This window comes from Schistocerca serialis, chromosome 3 (assembly GCF_023864345.2).
Source record: "Schistocerca serialis cubense isolate TAMUIC-IGC-003099 chromosome 3, iqSchSeri2.2, whole genome shotgun sequence".
NCBI lineage: Eukaryota > Metazoa > Arthropoda > Insecta > Orthoptera > Acrididae > Schistocerca > Schistocerca serialis.
In genome coordinates this window covers 416,827,057-416,853,473 of record NC_064640.1, presented here as the reverse complement: position 1 = coordinate 416,853,473, position 26,417 = coordinate 416,827,057, and positions in this window count along the sequence as shown.

Sequence of the window (26,417 nt, the reverse complement as noted above, 5' to 3'; positions counted from 1 at the left end):
TCAGACTCTCTACGAATCTACTCCGCGAAGAATTGTAGCTGTTCTCAAAGTCAATAGTGGCCCAACTCGTTATTATAAATAAGTATTGTGTATATGTCAGGTGTTCGTATAACTTTGTACACCCCCTGTACATGCCTACTATCACCTACTGTCCAGTTACTGTCTCGTTTGGCCTACTGACGACGTGCAGCATAACCTGCCGCTGCGGACAATGTCCTCTCGCGAGGTACCCGACTCCAAACGTCAATTGCATGCAGTTCCCCTCGGAATGTTCGCTCAGAAACTGGTTAGGATGAACCTGAATTCACTGGAGTGAGCAATTCCTGTAGAGTTTGAAACCGGTTGTCACTGACAAGGCGTGACAATCGTCTCCGGTTCTTGTCGGCTAGGCTCTTTTTTACGACTACTGTCATTACATGTTACGTTGCTGCGAGTGATGCACCATTCACTAAATACGCAATGGACAGTCCGAGATGACACAGCAATAACTGTGGCAACTTCTTTCAAGGTGTGATCACAAAATACACAATATACAGAAAGAAATCTGGGGGCAGCTCCTTTGATATGCAAGTCAAGCATAGCGCTCGACGCCATATTGAAACAGAGTAAACGGAAAACTATAGTTTCTTATTACTACGGAGCGAAATGGACATTCTTACGAACCGGAACGAATCCAACCAACTAAAAAAAAAAAATACGAAAGCAGACGCCAACGAAACAAGTTGCGATAAATCTTTAGATAAAACCTTATCACATAAGCTCTGAAATTCTTTACTGTTCAGTTGTGAAAGCAATGGCAACTGCTTTTAGCTTCATAGGACAATGACGCTGCTTTATTTCGTAAATATAGTTTTTTTTCTTGCTGTAATTTTGTTTTACTTCTTAATTTTTATTTTCTGAGATTGTTTGCTGATAAATCAACTTTAATTCTGTTGTGTCAGCTACTGTGGAAGTCAGCACCGCCGGCCGGAGTGGCCGATCGGTTCTAGGCGCTACAGTCTGGAGCCGCGCGACCGCTACGGTCGCAGGTTCAAATCCTGCCTCGGGCATGGATGTGTGTGATGTCCTTAGGTTAGTTAGGTTTAAGTAGTTCTAAGTTCTAGGGGAATGATGACCTCAGCAGTTAAGTCCCATAGTGCTCAGCAGCGCCATTTGAACTTTTTTTTCTTTTTTTTTTTTTTTTTTTGAAGTCAGCACCGACACAAACAAGGAAAGAGAGAAGTTGTGGTGGCCGATGGCAGAAATCCAAAATCATCTGTACAAAACTTTCCAATTAATAGTAAACTTTATTTCTATTAAGGGAAGAACAATACTCAACTTCCTGTGCTTCCCTTGTCTCCTACATGCAATTACATTGACAATCTATTGTTATTCGCAGAACTCAGCCTAACTATCTTCTTCTTCTTCTTCTTCGCCGCGCGAGATAGCCGCGTGGTCTGAGGCGTCTTGTCACGGTCCGTGCGGCTCCCCCCGTCGGAGGTTCGAGTCCTCCCTCGGGCATGGGTGTGTGTGTGTCTGTCGTCCTTAGCGTAAGTTAATTTAAGTTAGATTAAGTAGTGTGTAGGCTTAGGGACAGATGACCTCTGCAGTTTGGTCCCATAAGACCTTACCACCAGTTTCCAGTTTTTTTTTCTTCTTCTTCTTCCTCATGACTGATGATGTCGAAGTCTGCGACCGAACTGGGCGCGCTCAGCGATGGGCGGCTGGTTAAATCAGTGTTGACAGGGGGCGTTGAACTCTTGTCTTCCTGGAGCTGTAGCGCTGCTCTCTCTTTCCATTGGCGTCCGTCTCAGCGCCGCTTCGTGGTGCTGTGGTGGTAGGTGTGCAATCGATACATTGGGGCTGCAAAACTGTTATGGGACACATTGCAAGAGTTTCAGTGTTTGTATAACAATCGTAGGCCTATTCGTTTAATAAATGACGATTGGTAAGTGTTGCAAACGAGCTTTTGTCAAACTTTGTCCTAAATATGAGATGTATTTCAGCTTTTCCATTATGTTCTTGCCGGCCGGTGTGGCCGTGCGGTTCTAAGCGCGTCAGTTTGGAACCGCGTGACCGCTACGGTCGCAGGTTCGAATCCTACCTCGGGCATGGATGTGTGTGATGTCCTTAGGTTAGTTGGGTTTAAGTAGTTCTAAGTTCTAGGGGACTGATGACCTCAGTAGTTAAGTCCCATAGTGCTCAGAGCCATTTGAACCATTATGTTCTTGTTCCAGCAGTAAGTACAACGATAAATTGCGATCACTAATTTGAGAAACGCTGCACGAACTATTTACGACAGAGCTGCAAGGCACTTGCACATGACGCTTTCAGGCAGAGCGCTCGGGAAAACGAGAGAGAGAAAGAGAGAGAGAGTTATAATTTATGATTTGCGATTTGCGTTTACTACACAGCAACATAAGTAGCCAGTGATCACATTTTTAAATTAGAATTAACTGTCAAGATCACAATAATATTTGTTTATTTACCGGTTTCGGCTTGTGTAAAAGCCATCTTCAGAAGTTTTGGCCCCCTATGGCTGGTGCCGGCGGCTCCTCGGTTGTCTCGTGATACCACGATCGTGGTAACCGGTAAATATACAAATATTATTACGATCCTCACTGTTCATTTTAACATAAATATAGCATCAGGTCGCTGTTCCCCGTAGACTGTGTTGTCTAAATTTATGACCACATTTTTCTCTGCAGGCTCTTCAAACTTTATGGTGCAGAGTACTAAGAAATTAAGTATGACAGTAACTATGACCAATAGCAAAAAAATAGACGCGTCATAATCGAGTTGTGATATGAAATTGTAAGATACAAAAGAAATAAATTTTGTGCGCCAGTTAGTTTTCCCAGAATCAAATGAGAGGAATTATGTACAGTAGTGAAGAAACATCGCAAATGCTAAACAAATCATTTTAAAATTTTTAAAGGATAGGGAAATCCTCTACCGAAAAACGAACTCCAGGAGTTGATGTAGCTTTGCTTCATTTACGTACACTATTTTTTATAGTTTAACGAGCGTTTATTCTTTACAGCAAGAAAATCGGAAAACTAATTTTTCTCATGCACTACTGCTATCAGCCGCATCGTGGGAACAGCTCGTTACTTTTCTGTGTTGTCTTCTCTCTTACCACTGCTCATTATATATTTCTGACTTTAACAGTGCATCGAACAACTGTTTACATTTTGGTAAGCCCGGCAACGAAATTGTATAATTAATAAAATAAACAAAACGTGTCCGTTCGCCTTTGGCTTCATGCATAGCTGTTCACATGGTTTCAATATGGCAGACATCACGCATGCGCACTAAATTTTGGCACATGAATTGCGGTCGAGTTTTAATTCTGTATATTCTCCATTCTGTGTTGCGGTCACGGGTACGTCCAAATACGATAGCTCTTTTCTGTCATTCTGTTACGTCTCCGCGCCGAAGAGAAGAAAGAAAAATAGAGGAAATGATAAGAATGTAGGAAACATGTTGGCTGGAACATTGCGAAGAAATCACCTCCAACGAAGAGCCACCAAAACAAAGATTACAGGGAAGAGGAGGATACGAGGAACAAGGCTTGGAATGCTGGGTGAAATTAAAAATGCAGAAGTTAGCAGCAGATTAAAGGAGAGGCACAGAGCAGGGTAGCGCGGTACGTCTAGTTTATGCTCGAATTAAGACAGATATCAAAGAAGACGAATAGAATGTAATCCGTAAAGTTAATAGGAATAATAATAATAATCATCATCTCCAGTCAAAGATTAGATGTTGTAATAACCTATTACGGTCTCTATCATCAATCCATCTGCTACGAGGTCCACATGGTCCTCTCTTTCCAATCGGCCTATAATTCATTATCTCTTTTGGAAAAATTTTTTCTGTCATTCTCTCAACATGATCTCTCCATTCTATTCTCTTGTATATTGTCATTAACTGAAAAGATATTTAAATCTGATCTTATTGTTCCACTCCTTATTTTATCCATTTTATTCCAGCCTCTTACATCTCTCGTGAACATAATCTCTGCTGCTTGTATAAGTTATTTTTCTTTTTTTGTTGTTTTCCATGAATTGGATCCTTATACAAGAGTAGGTACAGCCATAAGTTTAAAAAATTTCTTTTGCGTTTCTTTTCTTGTTTTTTTCTCCCAAAGTTCTTCCAACCGTTCCGCAGACAGCTTGATATCTGTTAACTTCTTCTCAATGTCTGTGTCACAGTTAAAACTAATATCACATTCTAGGTAACTGAAGTGGGATACTTATTCTAAAATTTTCTAATTTATTATTATTTTCGATCTGACTGAATTCTTTGAAAGCCATTATCTTTGTATTATCTGAAGATATAGTTAAGTTGCAATATATTGCGTTTTAGCTGTATCTCTATACTGCTCTTTAGAAGTTATCTTCAGACGACTGGCACGTACGCACCCATTCACTCTCATGACTTGTTTCAACAATGGCGGGTAACGTGAAATTGTGATACCATTTCTACACCGTCTACAGCACTCCAAAGCGACCAGTGTCCTCATGGAAGGGGACGATATACCTTTAGTTCAGTGAGTCTATGTTCAATTGTCTCTGAGCGTAACTTTGCAGTTTCCCTCATATCGCTCCAAATATGTATCCAGTTTCTCTCCGTAGTACTTGCAGGTCTATGTTGGATTCAATCACTAACTCTTTCGTTTTTTTGCCGAGCTGAATCCATTCCTATGGTATAGGGTTTGCGTATTTCCTATTAAAAGTATTTGCTTTTGTGTTCGAATAACAAGCTACTACTTCTCAGATAGTCGGGCGTGATGGTCTATCGATAAAACGAGTGCTTGGAAAGCGAGAGGTTGCGTGATCGGATCCCAGTCCCACTACGGAAATTTTCGTTCTGTCTTTGTCTTCACGCCCCCCCCCTCCCCCTCCCCAGAGAGCGACACATAGTGGGATGAAAAATGTCTCTAGATTCTTCACCTTAAACTAGTTCTCGAAATTTTGAAAGTAGGCAGTAACGGATCTTCAAGAGTTTGCCAGTTCAGGTTTTTCTACATTTTCTTGACGCTCGCCCTTGAGTCAAACAAACGTGTGACCCTTCGTGCCGCTCTTCTTTGTAGACGCTGACTGTCACAATTAATTCTACGGGGTGGGGCAAATAAAAGTGTGGACGAGTGGATACGATTGGACGTGAATGTATGCATGTAACCACACCCCGTGGCGCACACATCATCTGTACGCCCGCCATGTGATGCACATCGGTTCAGGGCGAGGCCTACGAGAAAGACAGGCCGCGGCGCGTGCGTCACGAAGGTAGGCCTGCGCTCGCTCACTCGCTCACATCAGCAGACAAACTACGTTTCTACACCTGTTAACTCGTCACTAGGCATGTCCGTACAAACGAAAACTGAATCTTCTACTGGAATCCGCTATTATGGAATCTTACTGTTATTAGTCCTATAATGAGCGAAAGTCCGTTGGCCTACTTATAATTTGTTACGGCTGTACTGGCTTACAGTAAAATAAAATCATGCTAATATGATTATCAGTTGCATAAGGCACCACTTCCAGCATGTAATGAGTACTGTTAAGCAGAAGAAACTAAATGTTATAAACAAGCCGTTATACCATTTATATCGAGTATTGATCGTAAATTAAATTTTGTTGTATTACTGTTAATCAGTAAGACTTCATGATAGCAGATTGCAGTGGAAGATGCAATTCTCGTTAGAACTTACTCGCCCAGCTGCGAGTTAACAGGTTTAGAAACGCATTTTGTCTACTGATCTGAGCGAGCGAGCGAGTTCAGGACTACCTTCGTGACGTACGCGCCGCGGCCTGTCTTACGCGTGGGCCACGGTTCAGGGCTTAGTGTGGACTGTCAGTGTGAGTGAAGCAGTGCAAAGGGGACGATGGTACTCACAGTGGAGCGGCGGGTGTTCGTTGTGGAAATTTACGTGACAACAGAGTCGTGAAATCGGTGTGATTTGTTGTTTGCTGAGAAGTTTCATGGTGTCAAAGTGCCAGCAAACGGTACCATGCAACGCTTAGTCTGAAAATGGCGCCAGACAGGATCTGTTTTGAACAAGGTAAATAACATTGCGAAACGTGCCCGCACACCAAAAAATGAAGCTGTAGCTCACCAGAAAATGCTTCAGAGGTCTACCGCACGCCCATACAGCCGGCCGAATCTCCGAACACATTTATACAATTTTCGCGCCTAACGGAGTTGTTAGCAGCCCCAGCTGGCCAATCAGGTCACCTGATCTGTCAGTGTGCGATTACTTTGTGTGGGGAGCCCTCAAGTCTAAGATATGATGCAACAACTCTCACAGTCTTCAAAAACTGCAGCAGAACATTTCGGATGAGACTGCAACAATTCCAGCAGCCCAGCGTCGATCCGCCTTCAGCAACTTGCTGACCAGGGCCCAAAAGTGCCAAGAGATGTGTGATGGTCACGTTCATCATCTGATATAGTCAGATTAGTACTGCATTTCCTTTCCTCTGCTGTGTTTCCTTTATCCTGGAACTCTGTTCTCTGGGCCACTTTTTTGCCCCTTCATATACTTGACCGGGCAAGGCCACATTTACGCGCAGGCTAGAGGCCTGCACCACAAACATTTAAAATAAAAAAATTCTCTGTTTTAATTCTGTGGTGCGGGCCTCATTACAGCCTCCTCAGCATTATATGCTACACGAAAATTTTATTTCTCCTAACTCAGGGAATAAACGAAGCTCTCTGTGCTTGATTGTAGCATGTACTTTATACCATGTGATTTCAGTGCATCACTTGTTTTCGTTTCTGCATATTCCCAGTAGGTGGCAGCGTCTGCTTAAATAGCTGTTTATCACGGTGTCAGCATGTATTCGAGAAATAAAAGTAATTTCTGTTTGTTGTTAATAATTTTTGAGTAGAATGTGCTTAGAACATTGTGTTATATCTTAATAAACCCTACGCTATCAAATAAGTGATTGTTTATTCGATCGAAACAAAAAATGGTTCAATGGCTCTGAGCACTATGGGACTTAACTTCTGAGGTCATCAGTCCCCTAGAACTTAGAACTACTTAAACCTAACTAACCTAAGGACATCACACACATCCATGCCCGAGGCAGGATTCGAACCTGCGACCGTAGCGGTCGCGCGGTTCCAGACTGTAGCGCCTAGAACCGCTCGGCCACTCTGGCCGGCTGATCGAAGCAATACAGCGATATGGCACTGGGACTACATTCGGCAGCGACCTATACTTTCACATTACAGTGGCATCGTTTTCATAATTTTAGGTGCTTAGTATTGAGTTTTCGGATTATTGCATATATTTCAGTTATTTCCTAATATAAACAGTATTCACTTTCAACATGATCTGAAATTCTAGCGTATCACAATTATTTTAATTTAGTATTTAAATCTTATGTGGTCCCAGGAGAATACACTGACCAACAACATAAACTTTTTATTCGTAAAATCTAAGTCAGGACTGAGGAGGATATATAATCGAAACTATTTTGTGCGATCTTATTTGGCTAAATTTTTCGGTGGCTTGCCCATTTTCACATGCCACCTATTATAGAGATGAAAATTTTTATGAGTAAATGCGTCGAAACCATACGATTTATACACTAAAGAGCCAAAGAAACCGGTACACCTGCCGCACTCGTGTAGGGTCCCCGCGAGCACGGAGAAGTGCCTCAACACGACGTGGCGTGCACTCGACTAATGTCTGAAGTAGTGCTGGAGGGAATTGACACCATGAATCCTGCAGGGCTGTCCATAAATCCGTAAGAGTACGAGGGGGTGGAGATCTCTTCTGAACAGCACGTTGCAAAGCATCCCAGATATGCTCTATAATGTTCGTGTCTGGAGAGTTTGGTGGCCGGCGGAAGAGTTCCTGCTGGAATTTGCCCAAGTCCGTCGGAATGCACAAGGGACATGAATGGATGCAGGTGATCTGACAGCATGCTTACATACGTGTCCCCCGTCAGAGTCGTATCTAGACGTAAGAGAGGTACCATATCACTCCAACTGCACACGCCCCACACCATTACAGAGCCCCCACCAGCTTGCACAGTTCCCTGTTGACATGCAGGGTCCTTGGATTCATGAGGTTCTCCATACCCGTACACGTCCATCCACTCGATACAATTTGAAGCGAGACTCGTCGATCAGACAACATGTTTGCAGTCAACATTCCAATTTCGGTGTTCACGGGCCCAGGCGAGGCGTAAAGCTTCGTGTCGTGCAGTCATCAAGGGTACGTGAGTGGGCCTTCAGCTCCGAAAACCCATATCGATGATGTTACGTTGACACTTGCATACAATATTCACATATACCAGTGACTGTATCTGCAAAATTATGTTATTGTACGAGACATGCTTCAGGAAATATGACGTCATAAACAATGAGATTCGTGAAAAGCTGCCGTATAATGTATGGCGTTTAAATTTATTACTTCTGAGCTACTAATTCTATTCGCAACACATTTTACAGAAAGTATCTACGTATGCCGCTGAATGTACCTACCAAGTTATATCGGTGTAGGACACATAGTTCAGTAGATAAACAACGAAACTGCAGGGCGAAATTCGCTATAGATACACTCCTGGAAATTGAAATAAGAACACCGTGAATTCACTGTCCCAGGAAGGGGAAACTTTATTGACACATTCCTGGGGTCAGATACATCACATGATCACACTGACAGAACCACAGGCACATAGACACAGGCAACAGAGCATGCACAATGTCGGCACTAGTACAGTGTATATCCACCTTTCGCAGCAATGCAGGCTGCTATTCTCCCATGGAGACGATCGAAGAGATGCTGGATGTAGTCCTGTGGAACGGCTTGCCATGCCATTTCCACCTGGCGCCTCAGTTGGACCAGCGTTCGTGCTGGACGTGCAGACCGCGTGAGACGACGCTTCATCCAGTCCCAAACATGCTCAATGGGGGACAGATCCGGAGATCTTGCTGGCCAGGGTAGTTGACTTACACCTTCTAGAGCACGTTGGGTGGCACGGGATACATGCGGACGTGCATTGTCCTGTTGGAACAGCAAGTTCCCTTGCCGGTCTACGAATGGTAGAACGATGGGTTCGATGACGGTTTGGATGTACCGTGCACTATTCAGTGTCCCCTCGACGATCACCAGTGGTGTACGGCCAGTGTAGGAGATCGCTCCCCACACCATGATGCCGGGTGTTGGCCCTGTGTGCCTCGGTCGTATGCAGTCCTGATTGTGGCGCTCACCTGCACGGCGCCAAACACGCATACGACCATCATTGGCACCAAGGCAGAAGCGACTCTCATCGCTGAAGACGACACGTCTCCATTCGTCCCTCCATTCACGCCTGTCGCGACACCACTGGAGGCGGGCTGCACGATGTTGGGGCGTGAGCGGAAGACGGCCTAACGGTGTGCGGGATCGTAGCCCAGCTTCATGGAGTCGGTTGCGAATGGTCCTCGCCGATACCCCAGGAGCAACAGTGCCCCTAATTTGCTGGGAAGTGGCGGTGCGGTCCCCTACGGCACTGCGTAGGATCCTACGGTCTCGGCGTGCATCCGTGCGTCGCTGCGGTCCGGTCCCAGGTCGACGGGCACGTGCACCTTCCGCCGACCACTGGCGACAACATCGATGTACTGTGGAGACCTCACGCCCCACGTGTTGAGCAATTCGGCAGTACGTCCACCCGGCCTCCCGCATGCCCACTATACGCCCTCGCTCAAAGTCCGTCAACTGCACATACGGTTCACGTCCACGCTGTCGCGGCATGCTACCAGTGTTAAAGACTGCGATGGAGCTCCGTATGCCACGGCAAACTGGCTGACACTGACGGCGGCGGTGCACAAATGCTGCGCAGCTAGCGCCATTCGACGGCCAACACCGCGGTTCGTGGTGTGTCCGCTGTGCCGTGCGTGTGATCATTGCTTGTACAGCCCTCTCGCAGTGTCCGGAGCAAGTATGGTGGGTCTGACACACCAGTGTCAATGCGTTCTTTTTTCCATTTCCAGGAGTGTATATGTGAAATACTGGTATATGTACAAATATGTGTAGCATATGTTAAATCTATGTGAAATGTGCATACTTTGGCAAAGTGGCGGGAAAGAAGCTGCTCTAAAACCCCTGGGTCTGTTTCAACCAAACCTGGTACAAATATTACTTACTATCTGGAAAGAAATACTGTGGGGGTCAGAACCGCCAGTCTGCTGCTGGTGGTGAGAGAAGGTGAGGAGGAGATGTATAGAGAGCAGGACGGACGAGATGGACACGGATAGGATGGAGGAAGAGGTGGAGAGAGAGAGGGGGTGGAGGAGATGGATTAGGGATGGGGTGAAAAGATGAACTTAGAGAGGGGAAGAGAAGATGGACTTACAGGCGGGAAGGAGGTGCTGGACAGAGAGAAAGGGAGGGGGGCAGATGGTCGGCGATATAGGAGGGGTGGGGGTGGGGTTGGACAGAGAGAGAGGTCGGAGCAGATGGGCAGGGCGAAGGGCTGGAGGAGATCGACGAAGGGGGAAGGAGGAGATGGACTAACAGGTGACTGGAATAAATATATACTCAAGCAACGCCGGGTAGTCGGTAACAACATGGTCCAGATGGTAGCTACTTACATATTTTGTATTCGAGATATACTTAGTGTGGACAGTCCTATTCATGTCATCACAGCTTATATACAACTCAGATCCGCGTTAAAAAAATTACCGAGTTGTAGTTATATCTTAGTGTATTATGTCAATGTATGAGCATAATATATATTTGACTTAAGTGTGGCACCTTCATTATCTAGTATGATCTGATCACCAGTGGATCACTGATTCTTACTGTAAATCGTTGATATTGCAGTCATAAGATATAACGTCTTTTTTGTTTCGTGAAGTGCAAAATTTTAAATTTCTGAGCTTTTAAGGGGGGGATGTAATGGATTTTGGTCCAAAAAATCGATTTTTCTAAAATATTGTTTTCTTGGTCTACACAGTTTAACCTATATTGTGTGTGACTTTCATCGTAATAGCAGCTTTATAAATGCCTTTAAATTGTTAAATTGGGTAACTCTGCACTGGCGGCCAACTCCCACCTTTTCCGACATTTGTGAAACCGCATGCTTCAGCAGAATTTTCGTCAGTGAGAAGGCTATTTTCTTTCGATATCTTTGGCTGACATCTATATCTCAGGCTGACATCTATATCTTTGCCTGAAAACTTCCTTGCATGTGGTTTATTTACGTTTTGATAATACTAACACATATTAGTAGATGGAAGTCAAGATTTATGCATAACGGGTGGTGGAAAAACTGTGTTTAGGAAACGGAGGAGGATTCATGGAAATCGGTTTACAAACAAAAAAGGAGAAGCAGCTCTAAATGAATAACATAAGCTCTCAGCTTCAGCATCGAAACTTGGGACAGGATAATTGTAAAGGTGCATGAATGATATTGATATTGATTCCACTGCATTTAGACTTATTGATTTAGAGCTTCTCTGCCAGGCTATAAAGCTTTCATGTTCACGTGTTAGCTGTAAAAATACGGAATGTATGATTTTTGTTGAAGAAAGAAGAGTGGAAACAGCTTGTGATTTTAAATTAATTTATAATTCGTGTGGCTATGAATTTTCATTTTCCTCCTCCAAAAAAACTGGCACTGGCACCTATGAAAGCAATTTTAGGTTAGCATATGTTCTGAGATGCCTTGGACAGGGCAGGGAAGGACGTAAGTTATTGTGTGGTTTCTGAACGTGCCTCCAGCTTGTGCAAGGTTTGAATAAATAAACAGAGAAAAGTCTGAAGCTGTATGCGATACTGCCAAAGTTTCTGTGAAGAAAGCAGTGGAGGAATTGGTGGAAATAAGCCAAAAGGAATAGATCCTGGGGTACATATTCATGACAGTGAATATCCTACAAATGTTACCGACCTCTGTGTGTCTGTAGATGGGACCTGGATGAAAACGGGTCACAAATCTCTGTATGGAGTTGCATCTGTTACTGATATTGACTCAGGTAACGTTTTAGATGTAGAAATTATATTTAAATACTACCACCATGTGCAACAAGGAAAATGTCCAACAATGGAGACAGAGAGAAACTGTAGCAAGAAAAGCATGCAGTAGCGTGCTGTAGAAATTATAGTGGTTCAAGTGGGGGCTTGGAGGCCGCGGCAGTTATGAGGATGTTCTTCAGATCTGAGGAATTGCCCAGCTCCGTCGGAATGCACAAGAGACATGAATGGATGCACGTGACAGCAGGATGCCTACATACGTGTCACTTGTCAGAGTCATATCTAGACGTATCAGTGGTTCCATATACACTCCTGGAAATTGAAATAAGAACACCGTGAATTCATTGTCCCAGGAAGGGGAAACTTTATTGACACATTCCTGGGGTCAGATACATCACATGATCACACTGACAGAACCACAGGCACATAGACACAGGCAACAGAGCATGCACAATGTCGGCATTAGTACAGTGTATATCCACCTTTCGCATCAATGCAGGCTGCTATTCTCCCATGGAGACGATCGTAGAGATGCTGGATGTAGTCCTGTGGAACGGCTTGCCATGCCATTTCCACCTGGCGCCTCAGTTGGACCAGCGTTCGTGCTGGACGTGCAGACCGCGTGAGACGACGCTTCATCCAGTCCCAAACATGCTCAATGGGGGACAGATCCGGAGATCTTGCTGGCCAGGGTAGTTGACTTACACCTTCTAGAGCACGTTGGGTGGCACGGGATACATGCGGACGTGCATCCTCCTGTTGGAGCAGCAAGTTCCCTTGCCGGTCTAGGAATGGTAGAAGGATGGGTTCGATGACGGTTTGGATGTACCATGCACTATTCAGTGTCCCCTCGACGATCACCAGTGGTGTACGGCCAGTGTAGGAGATCGCTCCCCACACCATGATGCTGGGTGTTGACCCTGTGTGCCTCGGTCGTATGCAGTCCTGATTGTGGCGCTCACCTGCATGGCGCCAAACACGCATACGACCATCATTGGCACCAAGGCAGAAGCGACTCTCATCGCTGAAGACGACACGTCTCCATTCGTCCCTCCATTCACGCCTGTCGCGACACCACTGGAGGCGGGCTGCACGATGTTGGGGCGTGAGCGGAAGACAGCCTAACGGTGTGCGGGACCGTAGCCCAGCTTCATGGAGACGGTTGCGAATGGTCCTCGCCGATACCCCAGGAGCAACAGTGTCCCTAATTTGCTGGGAAGTGGTGGTGCGGTCCCCTACGGCACTGCGTAGGATCCTACGGTCTTGGCATGCATCCGTGCGTCGCTGCGGTCCGGTCCCTGGTCGACGGGCACGTGCACCTTCCGCCGACCACTGGCGACAACATCGATGTACTGTGGAGACCTCACGCCCCACGTGTTGAGCAATTCGGCAGTACGTCCACCCGGCCTCCCGCATGCCCACTATACGCCCTCGCTCAAAGTCCGTCAACTGCACATACGGTTCACGTCCACGCTGTCGCGGCATGCTACCAGTGTTAAAGACTGCGATGGAGCTCCGTATGCCACGGCAAACTGGCTGACACTGACGGCGGCGGTGCACAAATGCTGCGCAGCTAGCGCCATTCGACGGCCAACACCGCGGTTCCTGGTGTGTCCGTTGTGCCGTCCGTGTGATCATTGTTTGTACAGCCCTCTCGCAGTGTCCGGAGCAAGTATGGTGGGTCTGACACACCGGTGTCAATGTGTTCTTTTTTCCATTTCCAGGAGTGTAACTCCAACTGCACACGCCCCACACCATTACAGAGCCTTCACCAGTTTGAACAGTCCCCTGCTGACAAGAAGGGTCCATGGATGCATGAGGTTGTCTCCATACCCTTACACGTCCATCCGCTCAATACAATTTGAAACGAGACTCGTCCGACCAGGTAACATGTTTCCAGTCATCAACAGTCCAATGCGAGGCGTATAGCTTTGTGTCATGTAGTCATTAAAGGTACACGAGTGGGCCTTCGGCTCCAAAAGCGCATGTCGATGATGTTTCGTTGAATGCTTCGCTCGCTGACACTTGTTGATGGCCCAGCACTGAAATCTGCCGCAGTTTGTGGAAGGGTTGCACTTCTGTCACGTTGAACGATTCCCTTCAGTCGTCATTGGTTCCGTACTTGCAGGATCTTTTTCCGGCGATGTCGAAAATTGGGTGTTTTACCGGATTCCTGATATTCACGGTATACTCGTGAAATGGCCGTACACGAAAATCTCCACTTCATCGATACCTCGGAGATGCTGTGTCCCATCGATCGCGCGCCGTCTATAGCACCACGTTCAGACTCACTTAAATCTTGATAACCTGCCATTGTAGCAGCAGTAACCGATCTAACAACTGCGCCAGACACTTGTTGGGTTAAGCGTTGCCGACCGCAGCGCCGTGCTCTGTCTGTTTACATATCTCTGTATTTGAGTACGCATGCCTATACCAGTTTCTTTGTCGCTTTAGTGTACTTGCGAACTTGTGTACTTGCTCTCCTTGCTGAGCGAGTCGAGTCCACTTGTACCCGATAACAGACTCAGGTGATGAGTGGCCAGCAGCGGAGACTCTCGGGTCGACTGTACGGGCACACGGAGACGACGAGTTCGGAGATGACGTCACAGGACTCTCTGGCGGGTTTCAAGCGAGCTCATTTCTTATCTCTATTTTATAGGGCTGCACGCTAACTTGCCCCGTTCGCCAAACGCTTAGGCACTATGTAGCACCTCGACTGGGCCGCTAAACCGTCCCAGATTCCAATAGAATATGTCTGGATCTATTTGTTTTGTACACAAAACCGTCTTCTCTTGCTACATTGTATTTTATTTTTCCAGACGCGTTTCGCTTTTCTTCACTTTAAGACATCATCAGCTGGATATAATCATACAGTTATGATAGACTTTTATTTTGATATGTATTATTCATAGATAATAAAACAGTTCACTTCTCGCTTTTTATGTAAACAAGTGATTACTTACTGTCCTTATTTTTAGTTGGCATCGGTGTATCCCCTCATCAGGTCACATGGAAGTCGCACTAGCGCTCTATTTACGAAACATAAGCATGTTTTCTTTATGTTTCCAACAGTTTTCTTCCCAATTTTTCGTTTTGTATTACACTTGTTGTTTTGATGCACTATCAGTCTTCTGTCATTAATCTACACAAAACACTAATATAAACATAACTACTTCGAGTTCCCTGTGTATCTCATCCTCTTTGGTTTGTTTTCGTACCCGTACATGTTGCCAACCTAACGGAGTATATATATATATATATATATATATATATATATATATATATATATATATATATATATATATATATATGTGTGTGTGTGTGTGTGTGAGGGCGAGAATGAGTGAGTGAGAGAGAGAGTGAGAGAGAGAGAGAGCGTTTCCCTGCACGGATTTTTTTTCCTTCGATTTGAGTTTTGGTTAAATATTTTGTGGATGGGTTCATGGACAAGTAAGTGGAAAGGGTCTCTCTGTCTCTGTCTCTCTCTCACACAGTCATTCTCACCCTCACTCACATACGCACACCCACACAGACACAGATATAAACATAACAGAAATGAATAGACATTAATTTTCAGCATATACTCCGTTAGGTTGGCATCATGTACGTGTACGCAAACAAACCAAACAGGATGAGATACACAGGGAACTCAAAGTAGTTATGTCTATGTTAGTGTTACGTCTATATTAGTGACAGAAGACTGATAGTGTATCAAAACAACAAGTGCAAACAGAATGGAAAGTAGGAAGAAAAACGTTCGAAACATAAAAAAAACATGCTTATGTTTCGTAAATAGAAGGGTAGTGCAACCTCCATGCGACCAGATGAGAGGAAACATCGATGTTAAAAACGGGAAGAACTGTAAGTAATAACTTATTTACATAAAAAGCGAGAAGTGAACTGTTTTATAATCTACGAGTAATACATATCAAAACTAAAGTGTATCTTAACTGTATCATTATAGACCCCACTGATGATGCCTTAAAGTGAAAGAAGGCGAAACACGTCTGGGAAAATAAAATAGAGTGCAGCAAGAGAAGGCGCTTTTATTTGCAAAATTCAGTGCTTGCTGCAGAGGATGCCCACGCAAACAAACTCGTTATGTCTGGGTCTGTTTGGAATAGCAGATGAAGCTTTGCAGTTAACATCTCGGAAAAGGAAATATGGTGGCTGTGCAGGATCTGTTCAACAATGAGCGGCTGCAGTTGGATGTAGCATACCTGAAGGGAACTGAGTACAGTTTAAATTTGGTGTCAGATATCACGCAAAAGGCCGTTGCTCACAGCAGCACAAAGCTGCGCAGCACAAAGCTGCATAGCTTCAATGGGTCAAACAACACAGACACTGGAGAGTGATTGACTGGGGGTGCATAGCGTTATCCTCTGAGTAGCGATTTTAGCCCTTTTCAAACGATGCAAGGCGTCGGGTGCAGTGATCGCCCAATGAAGCTCCTAAAATCGGGCACACACACGCAACTAATGCGGTGCCACAGCTTGAGGCGGCAACCTTCACACGCTCAATGCAAGTCCTCCAGCGCTTACGAAGTGCATAAATTCCTTTAGAAAAAAATTCTTTTGGTAGTCCGCGCAACCACTCATGCACCGCGTGGCGTACCTCTTCATCAGAACGGAACTTCTTTCCTCCCATTGCGTCTTTGAGTGGTCCAAACATATGGAAATCACTTGGGGCAAGGTCTGGTGAGTATGGTGGATGAGGAAGACACTCAAAATGCAGGTCTGTGATTGTTGCAACTGTTGTACGGGCAGTGTGGGGCCTTGGATTGTCATGTTGCAAAAGGACACCTGCTGACAGCAATCCACGTCGCTTTGATTTGATTATAGGCCACAGATGATTTCTATGGCTTCAACTGCTGCAATGTTCTGTGGAGTCTCAACTCGTCGTGCCTGAACTGGACGAGGAGCATCTTCCACTGATGTCACACCATTTGCGATCTTCCTACTCCATTCTTAGACTTGCTGCTGTGACAAACATGCATCACCGTACTGAACCTTCATTCGTCGATGAATTTCAATAGGTTTCAAGCCTTCACTACGCATAAACAAAATAACAGAACGCTGTTCTTCCCTGGTGCAAGTCGCAAGTGGGGCGGCCATCTTTATACTGATACTCCGACGGTATGTGTGCATCTGCACTATGCTACCACCTACAGGCCATTCTGCACGCTGTTTGTAGCACGCTTGCCAACTTACAGGATAACGGCGCGAAATTTTGATTTGTTATTAAAAATTTAAGGTTTTCATTTGACTCACTCCCGTAGTTGCACAGCTTTAAATATGGCGTCAACTGAAATCATGTGGGCTGGTATGAATGTTATAGTGCATATTATGGCATTAGGACTGTGACAAGAGGAAGACGAAACCCAAATGCTGTATCCAAAAATAGATTCTGCACAGGAATAAATTACGTGTCGCAAACACATTTATAAAATAAATAACACACAGAGGCGAAAATAGTGTCTGCAATGGCAAACTAACCAACAGGTGGCATGTAAATATCAGCTACAGACACGCCACTCTTCCAAGATTTTAGAATTTTATTGTATTCATTGGTATAGACATTTAAAATCACTAATTTTTAGTTTAACATCTGCCACATCAGACTAGGGAGCTATTTCCTGCATATACTTCACAATTTATACAATGCTTAGTCTCACAAATCACGAAGTCTATACGATTCACTTTTTTGGTTTCGTATATTCAGTTTATTTATGTATTCGTCCAAAAAATCTTGGAAGACTGTGGGATACTTCATTGGTTCGCAAATATTACTCCCCTCCCCCCACCCCACCCCTTCCACACACACACACACACACACACACACACACACACTCACACACACACTCACTGTTGCAGAAAATCAAACATAAGTTGCTGTTCTTGTAGTTTCAGAAACTGCGAAAATGTACCTGCCGACCACTGTTTTCAATGTTTTTCAATAATAAAATGAAAACTCACTGAAATCGAATGGGGCAGAACAGCATTTAGTCTACTATGACTGCGACAGAATGCTCGTGTTTCAAAATACTGCCACTAGGGAGCAGTGGCGGAAGGGAAGTGGCGCACCAAAGTACAACCAAGTTGCACTTTTTGGTGGCATGACAGAAGTTGCTATTAAATTGCACCTAGAAAAACTAAGAGTTCACACGTGTAACTGCAGTATGCCACTACCTGCGGCGACATATTTGTTGCGTGTGTGATCCCGGCTTAACCCACAGTGAGTGGAGGGTTTACTTCAGGCCGAGGACAGTTCTCTTATGTTTTGATGACGTTTTTCTTACCATCACTTGGGCCTACTTATTCAGTTTACTGTCAAAATGAAACAGGATGTTTATGTCGAAATTTTTATTGACTTCTGCATCTTCACGATGAGTATGCTGAAGATACGCTTGTCTCCCAACATGACATCAGCTACACTGCTACCGGCTGGTTATAATTAATCTGATGGCGTTCCGAGTCCTACAGTACGGGTCGTATACATTGCAAGACGCTGAAACTTAGTATGTTCATTAATCGGTGCGTTCGCGGAGTAAGCTGAAAAAATGATAGTTCCGTAGTGAAAATATGGAGCTGTAAGCAGTTAGAATGTGAAATGTCTCCTGTTTTGACGTCAGTATGCTGTTTGTCGCTTGACGAAACTTGTTGATTTCTTTTGCGAAGTGACTGTTGGTGTAAAGCGCTAAGAATGTTGAGGTTTCCCGCATGAAACGCGATGTCTGACGAGAAGGAGACGGTGCACTACTAGTAAAACTGTTTTATCAGAACGGCAGCAATAGTAGCGCTGCATTGCGGAATATCGCTGCCAGAAACAGCTGTCAAGAGGTCTCATGCCAATAAATGGGCTTAAGAATATGATCAAGGAATCTGAAGAAACAGATGAATCAGGTCGTGCAGTAGGGATAGGAAGGCAGCACATTCGCATGGCAGTTGCCGATGGAGTTTTTGTAGCTTAGCCGAAAGTGCAATACACGCCTCAAATTCTCCAGCCAGTCCTCGAGCTGTGTCACGGGAATTGTCTCTCACCTGACCAACAGTTCAAAAGATTTTGCGGCGCATTTTACATTGGTATCTTTACAAGATTCAGAATGTGCACCAAAAGTATATTCCCAAGGTAGGTTACAAAGCCGTGGCTTTGCTCTTCGTTTTTTGGCACGCATGGAAATGGATGACATGTGGACGGGGAGTATTCTTTGGATGGACGAGGCATATTTCACTCTGCACGGGGCTGTGAATACGCAGAACCGTTGCATTTGGATCTCTGCTCAGTTACATGTTGTGCAGGAACATCCACCACACTCATCTTATGTGACTGTGTGGTGTGGTTTCACAAGCTAGTCCATTCTCAGTACGTTTTTCTTCGAGGAGATGACACCTCACGGGCCTCTTAGGTGTACAGTGACATCCTCTGCATGTTATAAGGACCTCGTTGTGCCACACCTGATTCCAGTTTCGAAGAATGCATTTGTGTCCACACCACTGTTTTCATCCAAGATGGGTCGATATCACATGTCGCTTGCCAAGTGAAAGATTTGCTTCGAGAAACCTTCGGTAAAGACCGCATCATCCCTAGGCAATTTCAAGATCCCCAACCAAAATCCGTGAGGCTCATGGTTGTGGGAATATCTGAAAAATCGTGTCTTTCAGGGGTGTATCCGGATTCTTCCTGTTCTGAAGGTTTTTTTTCACTTTATTGTCATTTCATTCCCCTGCACCATGTGAGCAGGGGTAGGGTGGCAGCGACAGAACTCGTCGCTCTTCATTCAAAATATTATATAAAGATCACAGGGGAATAGTACATAAATAAAATATGGGGATAAAAGATGTAATTTACACATGAGAAGGGGACATAATTGGAGTTTTAATATACAAAAATAGGGATGGTTTGACAAGGCATGTTTACATAGAATCCACATACATTTAAAATAGCACTCGATGAAGACATAGCACGTAAACACTGGCGGCACGAATATGGTTCAAATGGCTCTAAGCACTATGGGACTTAACATCTGAGGTCATCAGTCCCCTAGACTTAGAACTACTTAAACCTACCTAACCTCAGGACATCACACATATCCATGCCCGAGGCAGGATTCGAACCTGCGACTGTAGCAGTAGCGCAGTTCCAGACTGAAGCGCCTACAACCGCTCGGTCACATGGGCCGGCGCGGCACGAATAGCGCTATTAAAACTGGCGTTCGCTGTATGGGGTGGCGATACCGAACACACACTGTACTTACGTTATGTACACAGTGGGCACCAAAACACGATGAAGTAAGTGCATTAAAATGTGAAGGGTATGCCAAGGGAGGGGTGCTGAGAGTGGAGGCAGAGAGGAAAGAGAGATGGGGGTTGACAGAGGAGGGGGAGCAGGGAGAGGTGGAGTCGGTAGCACACCAAGGGGCAAGAGATGTGGAGGGAGCGCAAGGACTGGAAAGGGAGAAGTGGGAAGGACAGGGAGGAGGTGGGAGGGAACAGCAGTGGGGGGAGGGGAAGGAGAGGGAGCCCAAGGGAGGAGAGGAGGGGAAGACGAGGGTCAGGGTTGGAAGGAAGGATGAATATCAGGGCGAAGCACATCATTCGGGATGGGGAGACGTTGGAAGGTTCTTTGGGAGATGAGGTGGAGGGTGTGGTGATGGAGAGAGGGTGGCACACATCGGTAAAGGCACGGCAGCAGGTGGGGAGAGGAGAGGACGGGAGAAACCATGGAGTGAGAGGGATTGAGGTGTTGGTTAGTGTAGAGGATATGGATGTGTTCAAGGAAGAGGAGGAGATGTGGGAAGGGGATGAGGTCATAGAGGATCCTCGTGGGGGACAGGCGACAAAAATCGAAAGTGAGGCAGAGTGCATGGCATTAAAGCATTTGGAGGGCTCTATAGAATTTAGGAGGGGCAGAGATCCATGCAACACTGGTGTAACAAAGGATGGGATGGGTCAAGGATTTGTAGCTATACAGAATGGTGGAAGGGTGCAATCATGTTCGGCTGGACAGGAATTTTAGGAGGCAGAGTTTATTGTTGGCTTTGCGTTGGATGGTAAGGAGATGGGAAGTCCAGGTGAGGTGACAGTCAACAGTGAGTCCAAGGTATTTCAAGGTGGGGGTAATTTGGATAAGATGGTCATAGATGGTGAGGCAGAAATCATGGAGCCAGAGGGAGGGCATGGTACATTCTAAAATGATTGCCTGGGTTTTGGAAAGATTGATTCGAAGGAGCTACTGGTTGCACCAAGCAGTGAACAGGTGTAAATGGGTTTGGAGGTTGCGCTGGGACCTTTGAAGGGTAGGACAGAGGGCAAGAAAGGTGATGCCACCAGCATATTGAAGGAGATGGATGGATGGGGTTGGTTTGGGCATATCAGGGGTGTGCAGGAGATATAGGAGAGGAGAAAGGACAGAGCCCTGGGGCACACCTGCTGTAGGGTAGGAGGTATGGGAATTGGTATCATGAATGGTGACATAGGAAGGACAACAGGAGAGGAAGGAGGCAGTGAGACGGATAAAGTTGATATGAAGGGCGTAGGTATGGAGCCTGAAAAGGAGCCCAGAATGCGGTACATGGTCATAGGCATTCTGCAGGTCAAGGTAAACAAAAATAGCAGAGTGATGGGAGTTAAGTTGGAGGGAGAGGAGACGGCTGAAGTTAGGATCTGGTCGTTGGCGGAGAAGGATTGCCGGAAAGAGAGAAAAAGTGGTGTTGACTTAGGTGGTGATGGATATTGTAGGAGAGGATGGACTCAAAGACTTGACTGATCATGGAGGTGAGGCCAATGGGGCGATAGGAGAAGGTGTTGGAAGGGGGTTTGTTAGGTTTGAGGAACAAAAGGATGCAGGAATTCTTCCACCGGTCGGCGTAGAAGCCAGTGGAGAGAATAGTGTTGCACACGGTGGCAAGGGTGGCGAGGAAGGAGAGAGGACATTCTTTGAGGTGGCGGAGGTAATGCAGTCGTGAACAGTGGCGGTGTTGCGTTTGGAATGGAGGATGAGTTTAATGTGCTGTGATAGGAGTGTTCAGTTCTGAGGGCGCTAACTGGTCCAAGTACTGGAAGCTGGGTGCAAGTGACAGGACAGTGGTACCTGATCTTAAGGGTAGTGTGCGACGATATATCAGCCTGATTACACCGGATATGCTGAGAGCTACTGTAGACCTTGCAATTTTACTGGTGCAACATGTTTCTGTGTCGGGAGACCATACTCAACACATGTTATAACTTGTGATCATATACCAACAAACGTGCCAGAATCACTGTTATCAGGTGTTTGATCGTTACTTCCGTTCCACTGGATCCACACCACATTCTGACTGTTTACAGCGCCATATTTTCCAACCGGTGGCAGAAAGTTGAAGTATTATCTTTTCAGCATTCGCCGCGAGCGCACCGATTAATAAACATAAGTACGGTGTTCCAGCGTCGTGCGACGTATAGAGCCAGAACTGCAGCACTCGAAACACCGACAGTTTAATTGTAACCACCCAGTATGTTCACAGGTTTATTTAGAACAGCGGGTGAAAAGTAGGAATCAACATCCACACAATATGGTAGCTGTATGGTATCAAACCAGTGAATGGCTTCAGATGGAAATGACTTACCCGACGGAACTTGTGGGCTTTCTTCTTCGCCGATTTAAGACGATTTTCAAAGGCTGGATGCAGCGTTACATAGTATTAGGTAAAAAGTGTTTTGTCCGTTGCTCTTATTTTTTTTCTCCAAAATGTTTAGATCGATAAGAGACGCATGCCTGTCTCTCCATTTCGATAAAGCAATGACGAACAGAATTCCCACCGTTGGATGAGCGCAGTGGGTGAGAATAGTGATTCCAGTTCCCTCAGCTTCTGGAGAAGGAGCTGAACGCGTGGCCTCGCCAATGCCAAAATAGCAAGCGTATGCCTCCGGATAAGGGAACTGCTGCGAGGCCAGTGGAGGCTACACATACCGTAATCGGCCGCTCCAGGCCAGACGGATCGAGGCTGCCGCGCTCGGAACGTGGAAGACTCTTTTGCCGCCCTTCCGAATTAGCTTCCCCATGGTCATGGCTGGCTGCTAAAATTTCACGGTCGTCTGACAATATCATACTACAACACATCTGTGTCAGAATAAGACTTAGAGGATAACCGGATAACTGTGCGCAGCGGATAGATGTATATATTCAATATTATAAGCTTGCGATAAACATGACGACTTCCAACTATTACTGTTCTCTTCTGATTCCTGTAAGTGACAAACAGAAACAAGAATACAGGCGCTATTTAAGTTGTGGTATGCGCGAGAGTGAGGTAAATAAGACAGACCAGTTTCTTGTTATCTTCAGCAGACAGAAAACAATAAGATAAGTTTAAATTTAAATGCAAACATTTTAGGTTATGCTTTACAGTGACTGGTACTGATATCGAATGAAACAACAAGTTTACTGTTACCAGTTACTGTTTCGTTAAATCCGCAATGCGTTTCGAAGATTTAAACCGCCATCATCAGGTGCATTCACATGTGTGTTGTTTTGTGATTTTACATGTGATGTGTTACTGCAGAGAAAGGAGCCTGTGACCATTGGCGACAGTGCCACGAGTTACCCCAAAATCGTAACACAACACATACATATGTCGTACTAACACATGTAAATGCACCTGATGACCGAACGAGGTGGGGCAGTGGTTATCACACTGGACTCGCATTCGGGAGGACGACGGTTCAAACCCGCGTCCGGCCATCCTGATTTAGGATTTCCGTCATTTCCCTCAATCGCTTCAGGCAAATGCCGGGATTGTTTCTTTAAAAGGGCACGGCCGACTTCCTTCCCAATCCTTCCCTAATCCGATGGGACCGATGACCTAGCTGTTTGGTCCCCTCCCCCCAAATCAACCAAATGATGGAGGTTTAAGCCTTCGAAACGCGTTGTGGATATAAATAAACAGTGGCTGGTATCTGTGAACTTGTTGTTTCATTCTAAGTTTATAGTTATTACTGATTTATTGAATAAGTTATCTGGTGCACTGAAAGAGAACAGGTGCGCAACCCCGTGAAAAAGAAGCTGGAAGATGCGGAAGTGGAGAATAAAGTGGGAAATGAATAGAGACAACAGACTGAGTTGAAGAATAAGAATGAGAAAGCTGTACGTGGGTGCCTTACTGGGCACCAGGAAAAGAAAACCAGAAGTAAAGAGGAAATGCCAGGGCCATCTGAGGTGTCGAAAGTTTCCAGAATTTAGTATGATGACGGTGATTACCATAACAAGTTTACTGGAACATTGGAAACACTACCAACACCTAGTAAGGAACCTAATGAGTTATGATTTTTTCTTCGTGGGAGACCAAAGTCATGTAGAACTTATTGAAAGAGATTTCCGCCATTTGACTGTAAATTATTGTTCATATATTTCACACATTCATGGTTTTGGCTTTCTAGCCATTCTCAGGTGCAATGTGAAATGTCACAGAATGTCCGACATGCCTAAATGACATGTTACTTCGTCGATGATGTGTCATTTGGCATGTCAGGCATTTTGTGATACTTCAATTTGTACTTATGAATGGCTATAACGCCTAAATAATAATTGTGTGGAATAAATGAATAGTAATTTTTAGTCAAATGGCGGAAATTTCTTAAAGAAACGAAAAAACCTAATGAGTTACGTTGCATCTGTGGAGAAGTAGACGAAGAATTGTGGTACACTTGTGTTGACTGCTCGGTTTAGAATCCTGCTGCATGTGCTAGAGAAGACTTGATGATGATGATGATTACAGCTTATTCAATAAATGATCTTTCTAAAAATCGTTGAAATGTAAAAATTACAGTAATTACACATTCAATATTACCGTTTAAATATATTTCATTACTCTAATCTTCTAACAGAAGTTTAAGCTTCCTTTCTCAAGCGTACAATTTTCCAATCATTGCGGATAATTACCCCATGGCATGTGGAATCGTGTGCAATCTTCCATTTGTGACATTTGAAGATTACTGTAATTATTCTGTGATTTTCCATTTAAATTGATTTAGTATAGTGAAAGTAGAGGAACTACAGTAGTCCTACGTACAATTGGTCTTATGGTTCTTATCATGGATATTCCAAAATAATAATGTTCAATAATTTTTATTTTGGTTGGAACCATGGTCATGGTAAAATTTTTGAATGGTGTTGTTGCCATTTGACTGTAATAATTTTTATTTTATTATTATACGATCCAGATTTCGGCCTTAGACCGTTTCCAAGTACAAAAGCTTATTTATGTGTCAAAAGGCATTAGACAGGTATGAAATATAAGTCCTTGGCGAAAAAGCATATATGGTCATATAGGCCAGATACGTCATTAGTGAAAGTTAGAACATCTATAAAACGCCTAAATATATTGGATACTTTCATTTCTGGACCCTATAGTACAGTTGTTATACGAAACTGTTTATTGATGAGCAGTTTCATATAACAGCTGTGCTACAGGGTCTTCAAATGAAAGTTTGCAATATATTTAGGCATTTTAGAGATATTCTCACTTTCACTAATGACTGATCTGGGCTATATGACCAGATATGCTTTTGCGACAAGGACTTGTATTTCATACCAGTCTGATGTTTTTTGACATCATATGTTGGTACAGATATGTGGGTGACATGATTTGTCTGGCAGAGGAGACAGGTGAAAAAAAAGACAAACTCCACTCGGAAATCAACAAAGCTCATCAGAACATAAAATTCACACTTGAAATAGAAAATCAAATAAATTTTCTTGACATTACAATAAAAAAAGAAAACGGCAAACATACATTTAACATCTTTAGAAATCCAGCAGCCACAGACACAATAATACGTTCCACGTCTAACCATCCCCACAACCAGAAACTTGCTGCACTGACATATGTTACATAGATTAAATAGAATCCCATTCAACAAGAGGAACTATGAAAAAGAAAAGAGTACAGTCATACAAATAGCTAGGAAAATGGGTATGACACACATGTAGTATTCAGGCTCAATCAAAAAATAAAAACACAAATACAAAACAAACACAACATTTCCAGAATACAAGAGAACTCGCAAACTGCATACTTACAAACACACTCAACAAACACACACAATTACAGCACCACCCAGAAAAGAACCAGATGGAACACCATGACTTACACACACAAATTAATACACAGAGCTGCAAACATCCTAAAAAGACAGAGATTTCAAGTAGCATACAAGACTGAGCAAACCCTCCAATCACACCGAAGCCAACCAGCTACCAAGAGGGACAAATTCCAGCAATCAGGAATATATAAACTTGAATGTCAAAGTTGTGATGCAGTACACATAGGCATGACAAGCAGGAATTTTAAAACACGATACAAATAACATATCAGGAGTTGGAAGTACGAAACAAACCATTCTACATTTGCAGAACATTTAAAACACCATAATGACCATCCTACAAACATGGAACAAGAAATGAAAATAATGAGAATAAGCAACCATGACAAACA